This window comes from Scyliorhinus torazame, chromosome 3, assembly GCF_047496885.1.
Source record: "Scyliorhinus torazame isolate Kashiwa2021f chromosome 3, sScyTor2.1, whole genome shotgun sequence".
Classification (NCBI taxonomy): Eukaryota; Metazoa; Chordata; class Chondrichthyes; order Carcharhiniformes; family Scyliorhinidae; genus Scyliorhinus; species Scyliorhinus torazame.
In genome coordinates this window covers 216,415,255-216,427,256 of record NC_092709.1, presented here as the reverse complement: position 1 = coordinate 216,427,256, position 12,002 = coordinate 216,415,255, and the positions used below count along the sequence as shown (strand labels likewise).

General features: G+C 49.5%; 1 protein-coding gene across 1 annotated transcript in view; it reads right to left on the bottom strand.

The window, feature by feature from the left end:
- Window positions 1-1,582: 1,582 nt before the first annotated feature.
- Window positions 1,583-12,002, bottom strand: part of zdhhc2 (zDHHC palmitoyltransferase 2) — a 233,055-nt gene continuing 222,635 nt past the window's right edge. Inside the window, exon 13 of the mRNA XM_072496849.1 lies at window positions 1,583-3,552. The gene's annotated coding sequence lies outside the window, so the exon portion shown is untranslated. The remainder of the gene's footprint in view (window positions 3,553-12,002) is intronic.

Here is a 12,002-nt window from a genome sequence, read left to right as displayed (position 1 = left end):
AATTTGCATCAGGTATTAATCTAAGCTCAATGTCTTCCTTTATCACTTAGCTCCTAACTCCCAATACTCCCTCAACAGCACCCAACATTACAGCAGTGATTATACGTTGAAAGTACTTAATTGGATATAAATGCTTTAGAATTCTTGAGGATGTAAAAGGTGTTTAAGATCCTGCCACTATCAATGGAATTTTCCATTGAACCCACCGCCAGGAAACCCATGGCGGGGGTGCACCGTCGGCGGATCCAGAAGATCCCGCCGATGTGAAGAGCCGGAAGATCTCGCTGGTTATATAAATACAATTTATTTCTTAATAAGTTTTACTTGAATGAGGTCTGTACCCCGTCTTGGTATCTGATTCCATTCCCGAGGCCTAAAACCTCCCCCACCCAAGACCCAATCTCTTCCCTTCTTTCCAAAGGCCTGATGATCAAACTACCACCTCCCCACACACCCTGCCCTTCTAACTTCTGACCCCACTGTGGGATCTAATTTCACCCTCCATTCACCCACCCAACCCTCCGCCGCCTTCACTTACTTGAGGGCCCTATGATGCAGACAGGGAGCTGATCTTGGTTTGCTCTTTATTGGAACTCCGATCTCATTAACATCAAATGTTTGGGGAGCACTCCCTGAACATTTGATGTCAGGGACCTGGGCTTGATTCCCGGCTTGGGTCACTATCTGTGTGGTGTCTGCACTTTCTTTCTGTGTCTGCGTGGGTTTCCTCCGGACGCTTCGGTTTCCTCCCACATGTCCCGAAAGAAGTGCTGTTAGATGAACTGTACATTCTAAATTCTCCTTCAGTGTACCTGAACAGGCACCGGAGTGTGGTGACTAGGGGATTTTCACATTAACTTCATTGCGTTGTTAATGTAAGGCTACTTGTGATACTAATAAAGACTAGTATTATCTGAGTCCCAATATTGTGGACTCCTTGGACCTCATCATTCAGGTGCAGGAATCGTAACCCAAGCTCTATCTCCCCTTCCTGGTATGTCAAAAAATAGGCCCACTTTAATTTCAAGGTCAATAAATGTTGGGGACTCAATATAGATTATTCCCAAGCTGAATGGCTAGCATTATGCATAATATAACAACAAAAGAAAAATGGGAATTAAATTTTAGGAAACAGATCATACAAACAAAACCTTGAGACTTAGAAGTTAGAATCCTCCTTATATCATTATACTTTTAATTACACTGCTTTCAATTGGGGAGAATGTTTAGCAGTACTGTTTTTGGGAGACGCAAATGCGATAGGCATTTTAAAAGAAGCAAGCATAAATATATGCTAAGACTGAATCACTATATTTGATATCGTAGTAAATAAGAACTTAACTGACATAGCTGTGTGATGAAGAATTAAGATGGTTATTTATCAATCACATTACTGAAAATGCCATTAATGCATGCCTTATGGAACAAGGATTTTCCTCAGCCTTGTTATAAACTCAAGGTTTTAATAAATTTTACTTGAGTCATGCTTCTTTTTCTCTGTAGCATTATATCAGGAAGCTATTGTTATATCTTCTTTATGTATATTTTTCAATACAGTGAGCTTCTAAAGAACGAAACAAAGTTGAAACATTAGGTGCATTTTTGGGGGTTTTAACCATTGGCAAAATAAGATTTTTTCCAACAAGTAAGTTTTTTTTCCCCAATGCCTACAATTGCATATAGTCATTAATATTTGAAACAGCGAAGAAGTTAAATCACCAGTTTCAACAACATTTGACAAGATTCACAACACATGTTTAAGTCACTGACCTGTACTTTTTTTTTTAAACAGTATTGCCAATCTGAATACTTAAACCATTTTTTTGCAGGAAAACGGCATACTACAAAATGTCTCAGCATAACACACAATCAGAAAACTAATTTGGCTATTAAATTCATTCTAATGGCATTGTGCCAACATCACTCATCTTTTCCAATTGAGATCAATGATTGTGCCTTTATTTAAGAAACCTGCGGCTCCTGCAGCACACAACCCTCAAAACTATTCCTACTTTTATTTCATTCAATGTGAGCCTCCCATAGTAAGAATTAATTATTATAAGTTTGTTTACTGACCTATTTTAAAATGGACATAAACAAGGGCTTTATTTATGAAGATGTTTTTAAAAAGCAGCCTGAAATACATGTAGCTTCAATAAAACCTAAATAAAAATCACTGTTGCCACTACTCTAGCTATCGTTGCACAGGGAAAGCCTTTAGTCCCAGTTACCTCAGCAATTGTTGGAATTTATTTTTATGAACAAGTTGGAGAGAAAATTAAAGGGGTTTAAATTCTAAGCTGGTATTGAGACACTGCCAAAACATATCAAGATTGAGTAGCCAGATGTTCTGATAATTTGTTTCAAGTGGCTTAAAACACTAAGCCCAACTTTTAATAAAGGCACTGAGAGGGGGGCAATTTGTGCTTTTTCTACTCCATATCTTCAAAAAAGTTTTAATTTTAAACCACTTTGTATTGACCATAAAAATGACACTTTCATGTCACATGCTTATTGTGATGCAAATCACACTTTTGTGTGCACCATTCACTTTGTTCACTCAACTAAAAGACAGTTTTATAATCGTACCCACACTGGATTCTCATGCTAACTTCACTTTTATATGGGGGAAACTTTGTGCCCCAGAAACTGACCATGGGGTTATTTCTCAAGAGGCCAATTTGTCCACATAAATAAATTAAACAGGATTAAATGCCACATTTGGGGGATTTAGAATGCGATATTAGATGTAAAGCATAGGATAGAATACTGCAGGTCTACAATATCTTGTAAAATAGATGCATGTTTTCCTTCTGCACCACTCTGGCCCTGTAACCAGCAACTACTGCAAGAGGCTGCAGCAAGATTGTAAAATATCTGCCACAGGAGAAACTTGGGGAGCACTATCCCACAATATTATTTTCTTGCCCCAAATCTTTGCAAAAATTCAATAAGAATCCCATAGTGTATAAATCCAAGGCATATTCATGTTGTGTCATGTTTTCTTAAATGTCACCGCTTAAAATTTCTAAGTTTAAAGTCTATATTTATGAAATCCTTAACATTGCCTTTATAAACAAAGCTGTTAATTTCCATTATGACACAAAATGTTATCATATGTACTGCTCCCGAAGAATATGTGCCCTTGTACAAATATGATTTGATAGGGAAATCAAGGCATACCATGGTATGTGCAGTAATACAACCAGTGTTGTTTTAGCGCAGTTTCAATGGGCAAAGTACCACCTTTTGCTCAGTAACCTCACACCTGCTGCAATACCAATTACTCTTGCTATAAATGTTAAGCATGTTTTGTTAAGCAAACATTCAAAATAGAATTATATTCCCCGATGTACATTTAAGGGTGACTGGACCAATATGTTTTATGTGTTAAGCAGTGATGGTAGGAAAGCCAATTGGTCATGGGAATATTTCCTTTGGAGCTTGCCCACAGAGGCACAGACATCTGACAAGGATGGTGGGCAGGTGATGGTTGGGATCTTGGAGAACGTTTCTTCCCAGAATTTCCTCCATAAGCAGCTGCACCTAGGGCTAAAGCAGAAACACGAGATTTAGAACTCGCAGTGAGGTAAGTAGTCTTCAACGATCTGATAAAGGGATTGCCTGCCCATTGTAGAACCTGTCTGTTCCATTCCATCATGTCACTGCCCAGGCAGGTGAATGCAAATTTTGCAAATACAATGAAGTGTCCTGTGGTTATGTTATGTGCACTTGATTCCACTTCATCCCCATATCACTTAATTCCCTTAATGTCCAAATATATCTAAATCTCTGCCTTGAGTTTACTCAATAGAGCAAGAACAACCCTCTATGGTAGAGAATTCTGAATACATTTCTCCTCATCTCAGTGTGAAATGGCTGACCCTAATTCGGAGACTATGGCTCCCATTATTACATTCTCCAGCCAGGATAGACAGCTTCTCAGAGTTTAACCTATCTAGCCCTCTCAGAATTGTTTATATTCCAAAGAGAACATCTCTCATTCTTCTAAACTCAGATGAATATTGGCCTACTTTACTCAATCTCTCTTCATAGAACCCTTTCATCCCAGTAACCTATGATGCATCCCTCTGAAACAAGTATATCCGTCTTTAGGTAAGGAAATGAAAACTGTACACAATATTCCAGGAATGATCCTACCGAAGTCTTCATAGGTGCAGCAAAACATCCTTATCCTCCAATACCCCTGCATTGAAAGTTAACATACCATTTGTCTCCCTATTAATTGCTTGCTATATGTGCTTCACCATTTTCTGTGATTCATAGAGTCATAGATGTTTACAGCATGGAATAAGGCCCATCGGCCCAGCTGGTCCATGTCGCCCAGTTTCTATCACTAAGCTCGTCCTTCTTGCCCGCAGCTGGCCCATATCCCTCCGTACCCACCCTGCCCATGTAACTTTCTAAATGCTTTTTAAAGGACAAAATTGTACCCGCCTCTACCACTGCCTCTGGCAGCTCGTTCTAGATGCTCACCACCCTCTGTGTGAAGAAATTTCCCCTCTAGTCTCTTTTGTATCTCTCTCCTCTCACCTTAAACCTACGCCCTCTAGTTCTAGATTCATCTCCCTTTGGAAAAAGATGTCGACTATCTACCTTATCGATGCTCCTCATTATTTTATAGACCTCCATAAGATCACCTCTAAGCCTCCTACGCTCCAGGGAGAAAAGTCGCAGCCTATCCCGCCTCTCCTTATAACTCAGACCATCAAGTCCTGGTAGCATCCTCGTAAATCTCTTCTGCACTCTTTCTAGTTTAACAATATCCTTCCTACAATAGGATGACCAGAACTGAACACAGTATTCCATGTGTGGTCTTATCAATGTCTTGTACAACTTCAACAAGACATTCCAACTCCTGTATTCAATATTCTGACCAATAAAACCTAGCATGCTGAATGCCATCTTCACCACCCTGTCCACCTGTAACTCCACCGTCAAGGAGCTATGAACCTGTACTCCTAGATCTTTGTTCTGTAACTGTCCCCACTTCCTACCATTAACTGAATAGGTCCTGCCTGATTTGATCTACCAAAATGCATCACCTCACATTTATCCAAATTTAAAAGAAACATTTTTTAATAAATAATTTTTATTAAAGTTTCCACAAAGTATCAACAACTAAATGTAAAAGAAACCCAATAGAATTAAATACAAAACAAAACAGCCCCGTGCCCCTCTCCCCCCTATACATAAATAATAAATTAACACCCCGAATTAACACATGGCAAATATATACACCCCCCAGTATAAACAAACAAAAGTAAAATAGGCCCCCCCCCCACCCCCCCCGGTTGCTGCTGCCATTGACCATTGTCTACTGTTCTGCCAGGAAGTCCAAGAACGGTTGCCACCGCCTGAAAAACCCTTGCACCGATCCCCCTTAAGGCAAATTTCACCCTCACCAATTTAATAAACCCCGCCATATCGTTGATCCAGGATTCCACGCTTGGGGACCTCGCATCCTTCCACTGAAGAAGAATCCTTCGCCGGGCTACCAGGGACGCAAATGCCAGAATACCGGCCTCTTTCGCCTCCTGCACTCCCGGCTCTCCTGCAACCCCAAATATTGCGAGCCCCCAGCCTGGTTTGACCCTGGATCCTACCACCCTCGACACCATCCTTGCTACGCCCTTCCAAAACTCCTCCAGCGCTGGGCATGCCCAGAACATATGGGTGTGGTTTGCTGGGCTCCCTGAACACCTTACACACCATTCCTCACCCCCCAAAAACCGGCTCATCCTTGTCCCGGTCATGTGTGCCCTGTGCAGCACCTTAAACTGTATGAGGCTTAGCCTCGTGCACGAAGAGGAAGAGTTCACCCTCCCAAGGGCATCTGCCCACGTCCCCTCCTCGATCTCCTCCCCCAACTCCTCCTCCCACTTACCTTTCAGCTCCTCCACCGAGGCCTCCTCCTCCTCCTGCATCACCTGGTATGTTGCCGAGATCTTCCCCTCTCCATCCCACACCCCCGATAGCACCCTGTCCTGTACCGTGCGTGGCAGCAGCAGCGGGATTTCCACCACTTGCCGCCTGGCAAACGCCCTTACCTGTAGATACCTAAAGGTGTTCCCCAGGGGGAGCCCGTACTTCTCCTCCAGCTCACCCAGGCTCGCGAACTTCCCATCCACAAACAGGTCCCCCAACCTTCTTATCCCTGCCCTGTGCCACCCCGCAAACCCTCCATCTATTCTCCTGGGACAAACCAGTGGTTCCCCCCTATCGGGGTCCACACCGAGGCCCCCACTTCCCCCCTGTGCCGCCTCCATTGCCCCCAAATTTTGAGGGTAGCTGCCACCACCGGGCTCGTGGTATACCTCATTGGAGGGAGCGGCAGCGGCGCCGTTGCCAGCGCCCCCAGACTCGTACCCACACAGGACGCCGTCTCCAGCCTCTTCCATGCAGCCCCCTCCCCCTCCATCACCCACTTGCGCACCATCGCCGCATTGGCGGCCCAGTAGTACCCACAGAGTTTGGACAGCGGCAGTCCCCCACCCCCCCCGCATCCCTACTCCGCTCCAGGAACACCCTTCTCACCCTCGGAGTCCCTCTCGCCCACACAAACCCCATTATGCTCCTGTGACCCGCCTAAAGAAGGCCTTCGGGATAAACACGGGGAGGCACTGGAACAGGAACAAAAACCTTGGGAGCACCGTCATTTTGATAGACTGCACCCTACCCGCCAGGGACAGCGGCAACGCGTCCCACCTCTAAAAATCCTCCTCCATTTGCTCCACCAGCCTCGTGAAATTAAGTCTATGCAGGACCCCTCAACTCCTGGCCACCTGGACCCCCAAATACCTGAAGCTCCTCTCCGCCCTTTTTAGTGGGAGCTCGCCAATCCCCCTCTCCTGGTCCTCTGGGTGAACCACGAACAACTCGCTCTTCCCCATATTGAGCTTGTACCCTGAGAAATCCCCAAACTCCCTGAGGATCCTCATTACCTCCGGCATTCCCCCCACCGGGTCCGCCACATATAGCAGCAAGTCGTCCGCATAGAGCGACACCCTATGCTCCTCCCCACCCCGCACCAGCCCCCTCCAGTTCCTCGACTCCCTCAGTGCCATAGCCAGGGGTTCAATCGCCTGTGCGAAGAGCAGGGGGGACAGGGGACACCCCTGCTTCGTCCCCCGATGCAACCGAAAGTACTCAGACCTCCTCTTGTTCGTGGCCACACTCGCCATCGGGACCTCATACAACAGCCCAACCCACCTGACGAACCCCTCCCCAAACCTCTTCAGCACCTCCCACAAGTACCCCCACTCTACCCTATCGAAGGCTTTCTCAGCGTCCATCGCCACCACTATCTCCGCCGCCCCCTCCCTCGCCGGCATCATAATAATGTTCAGGAGCCTCCGCACATTCACGTTCAACTGCCTCCCCTTCACGAACCCCGTCTGGTCTTCGTGGATAACCTGCGGCACCCAATCCTTAATTCTCGTGGCTAAGACCTTCGCCAGCACCTTGGCATCTACATTTAACATCGAAATCGGCCTGCAAGACCCACACTGCATGGGATCCTTTTCCAGCTTCAGGATCAAGGAGATCAGTGCCCGGGACATCATCGGGGGCAAAGCCCCCCCCTCCCTTGCCTCACTGAAGGTCCTAACCAGCAACGGGCCCAACAGGTCCGCATATATTTTGTAGAATTCTGCCGGGAAACCGTCCGGCCCCGGTGCCTTCCCCGCCTGCATGCTCCCTATCCCTTTGGCCAGCTCCTCCAGTCCAATCGGGGCCCTTAATCCCGCCACCAGTCCCCCCTCCACCATCGGGAACCTCAATTGTTCCAGAAAGCGGCCCATCCCTCCCTCCTCCAGTGGGGGCTCAGACCGATACAGTTCCTCATAAAAGTCCCTGAAGACCCCATTGATGCCAACCCCACTCCCTCCCCTATCCTTAACTCCCCCGATCTCCCTAGCTGCGTCACGCATCCGAAGCTGATGCGCCAGCATCCGGCTTGCCTTTTCCCCATATTCATAAACTGTCCCCTGGGCCTTCCTCCACTGCGCCTCCGCCTTCCTGGTGGTCAACAGGTCGAATTTGGCCTGGAGGCTACGCCTCTCCCTCAACAGTCTCATTTATCCAAATTAAACTCCATCTGCCATTCATCGGCCCACTGGCCCAATCGGTCAGGATTGGGCGGGGTATAGCTTCCGACGCTGAAATCGCGGTAGACGCCAGTTTGACGCCAAATCGGGATGCTCCGGCACCCCCAAAATGGCGTAAATGCGTGCTGAAAGTACAGTAGGCATGTCATTAGCAAGCCTGACGCCTGATGCTCTGGGACTTCCGCGATTCACCGCCTCCAATGGGCCGAGTTCCCGACGGCGTGGTTCACTTATGGTTATAAAAATCGTGAACGTGGTGTCCTGGCTGCTGAGCGATGAGAGAGGAGGTATGAAATGGCGTGGAGTGACTGCTGGCCGCTGGCCCAGACACCGGCCGCACCGGGGGGGGGGGGGGTCACAGGTCGAGCAGCTGGGTTGCACCCCACAGGACAGGGGCGGTGCACAGGCATTGACCATCGTTACGCTGGCCATCTTGCTGACCACCCACCTCGGCCCCTGGTTCTACACAGTGACACCGGCCGTATGGACGTGCCCACCCCGCACCCCAACCCCACGACAGGGCATGCCTCCGAAAACCCACCCAACCGGCAGCCACCCACCGGTGGACCACCCAGGGCCGCAGTGCCAGCCAACTGTGCCACTGGTAGGAGGGATGGGTGTCAGGATCGGGGGCACTGACGGGGCTGGATACCGAAGGGGCACAGGTGGGGGACATGTGTGGGTGGGGCCCGCAGTGCCAACTGGGGCCATGTAGCCCATGGAACCTGACTGGGCACAAGAGTATGCGCCATGCTAACATGTTGGCCTTTCACCCCCTGCAGAGAGTGGCTTTCGGACATCAATCTGCGATGTTGGCCGCCATGGCGATGGCCGCAGCTCTGCAAGAGAGGAGGCGGAGGCTGCAGCAGAGGTGCGGGCTGCAGACGGGCAGATGGCAGCCGCACAAGCTGGAGGATCAGCTGCCCCAACAAACCGAGGAGGAGAAGGTGCCAAGGTGGGCACCGCATGAGGCCTTGCGTGTACCGCAACCACATGTCGTTTGAGGACCTTCCGGACTGGGCATGCTGACGGAGACTGCGGATGAGCAGAGGGACTGTGCGACACATCTGCCAGATGATGACACACCTGACACCGCAGGGGTATGATGGTCGAGCTGAACTTCTATGCGACGGGGCCGTCCCAATCGCCAAGTGGGGAGTTGTCCGGGATTTTGCAGACATCGGTGCACAGGTGCATCTGTGCCATCACGGACGCTCTATATGCCCTGCCGGACCAATACATACAGTCCCATGTGGACCGCGCCCACCAGGAGGCCCAGGCAGCGGAGTTCGCTGCCGTTGCCGGGATGCCCCGGGTCCAGGGGGTGATCGACGGGATGCATGTCGCCCTACGGTCACCTGCAGATAACAGGCCGCTATACACAAACAGGATGGGCTACCACTCCATGAACATACAGCTGGTGTGCGACCTATAGATGCGCATCATGCACTTCTGCGCCCGATACCTGGGCAATATGCGCGACTCATTCATACTGGCACACTCTGAGATCCCTGACATGTTCAAGGCCCCCCCCCTCCGGCTGCGGGGCTGGCCACTGGACGACAGGGGTTAACCGTTGCGGTCGTGGCTGATGACGCCTATCTGGAGGCCATTAACCGACGCAAAGACCCGCTACAATGACGGCCATACAGTGACCAGGGGTGTGGTTGAGCGGTGCTTCGGAGTCCTGAAGATGCGCTTCAAGTGCCTGGACTGCTCTGGAGTGGCCCTCCAGTACGAGGCATGCGAGCTGGCCAGTCAATCACACGGTCCTGTTGAATCCCTGGGGTGGGGGTGCTGGGGGCGGTCGGGGCAAGAGGTGGGGGGGGGGGGGGGGGGGGGGGGTTGCGGAGGAAGGAGGGGGAGCACGGTCCACCCATGGGGTCTGCACTGTCCCTCACTCCCTCTGGCCAGCACTGACCGGCCCACACCCGCACCCATCAGACAGAGCACCGAGACAGGTTTCGATGGTGTTTTTTTTTAAACAAACATTTTATTAAGGCATTTATGGTTTTATAACAACAAAAGATACAAATACAATTCAGTGTGTAACACCCCCCTCCATCTCGCAATGTTCCTGCCTAAGCTAAACCAAACTAACCTAACTCCTCCTGCCCCCCTTACTCCCTAACCACCCCCCCTTTATTGAATCTGCAAACAGTTTAGTTTTCCACAAAGAAGTCAATAAACGGCTGCCACCTCCGGACGAACGCTAACGTTGATCCTCTCGGCGAACTTAATTTTCTCAAGCCTGAGAAACCCAGCTATGTCGCTAACCCATACCCCTGATTTTGGGGGCGTCGAGTCCCTCCACGTAATAAGATCCATCTCCAGGCTACCAAGGAGGCAAAGGCCAAGACATCAGCCTCTCTCGCCCCCTGGACTCCCGGGTCTTCCGACACTCCAAAAATCACCAGGGGATTCGGCGCCACCCTTGTTTTTAGCACCGGGGACATGACATTGGCAAATCCCTGCCAGAATCCCCTCAGCTTCTGGCATGCCCAAAACATGTGGACATCATTTGCGGGCCCGCCTGCACACTTCACATACCTGTCCTCAACCCAAAAAACCTATTTATCTGGGCCACTGTCATGTGTGCCCAGTGGACCACCTTGAATTGTATCAGGCTGAGCCTGCCACATGATGAGGACGCGGTGACCCTACTCAGAGCATCCTCCCACAGACCCGCCTCTACCTCCCCCTCCCAGCTCATCTTCCCATTTACGCTTTAGCACACCTATCTGGGTTTCACCCCTCTTCATAAGTTCTTTATAGATATCCGATACCTTCCCCGCCCACACTCCCGTTCTAGAGACTACCCTGTCCTGTATCCCCCTGTGGCGGTAGAAGCGGAAAGGTCGACACCTGCCTTTGCAAAAAACCCCTCACTTGCAGATAACGAAATCCATTCCCCTCTGGCAATTCAAACTCCTCTTCCAGACAGGGTAAGCTCCCATCAAAAAACAGATCTCCCATCCTTTCAATCCCTGCTCTCTGCCACCTCCCAAACCCCCCATCCATCCACCCCGGGACAAACCGCTGATTCCCACAAATTGGAGCCCACACCAACTCCCATATGCTTCCACCACTGCCCCCAAACTCTCATGACTGTCAGTACCACTGGGCTTGTGGAGTACTAGACCAACAAAAACGGCAGAGGTGCCATTACTAGTGCTCCTAAACTTCTGCCCCTACATGATGCCGCCTGTACCCGCTCCCACACCGACCCCTCCCCCACTACCCACTTCCTGATCGTGGCTATATTTGCTGTCCAGTAGTGGTTCCTAAAGTTTGATAGTGCCAACCCGCTCCCACCTCGGCTCTGTTCCAGTAGTACTTTCCTTACTCGCGGAGTTTTACCCGCCCACACAAACCCAGAGATCACTGCATTCACCCGCTTAAAAAAGGCCTTTGGTCTAAAAATAGGGAGGCACTGGAAAACAAACAAAAATCTTGGGAGAACCGGCATTTTTACGGTCTGTACCCTTCCCGCCAGTGACCACGGGAGCATGTCCCACCTCCGAAAGTCCTCCTTCATTTGCTCAACAAACCGGGCCAAGGTTAATTTATGTAGCTGCTCCTATCCCATGCCACCTGAACACCCAAGTAGCGAAAACTCCCTCCCACCACTTTAAACGGCAACTCCCCCGGTCTCTTCTCCTGCCCCCTCGCCTGGATCACAAAAACCTCACTCTTACCCATGTTCAATTTGTACCACGAGAACCGGCCAAATTCCCCAAAGATCCGCATAATTTCCTCCATCCCCCCTAACGGGTCAGAAATGTACAGAAGTAGGTCGTCTGCATATAACGAGATCCTGTGTTCTCAGTGCTATTGCCAATGGCTCTATAGCCAAGGCAAACAACAGTGGGG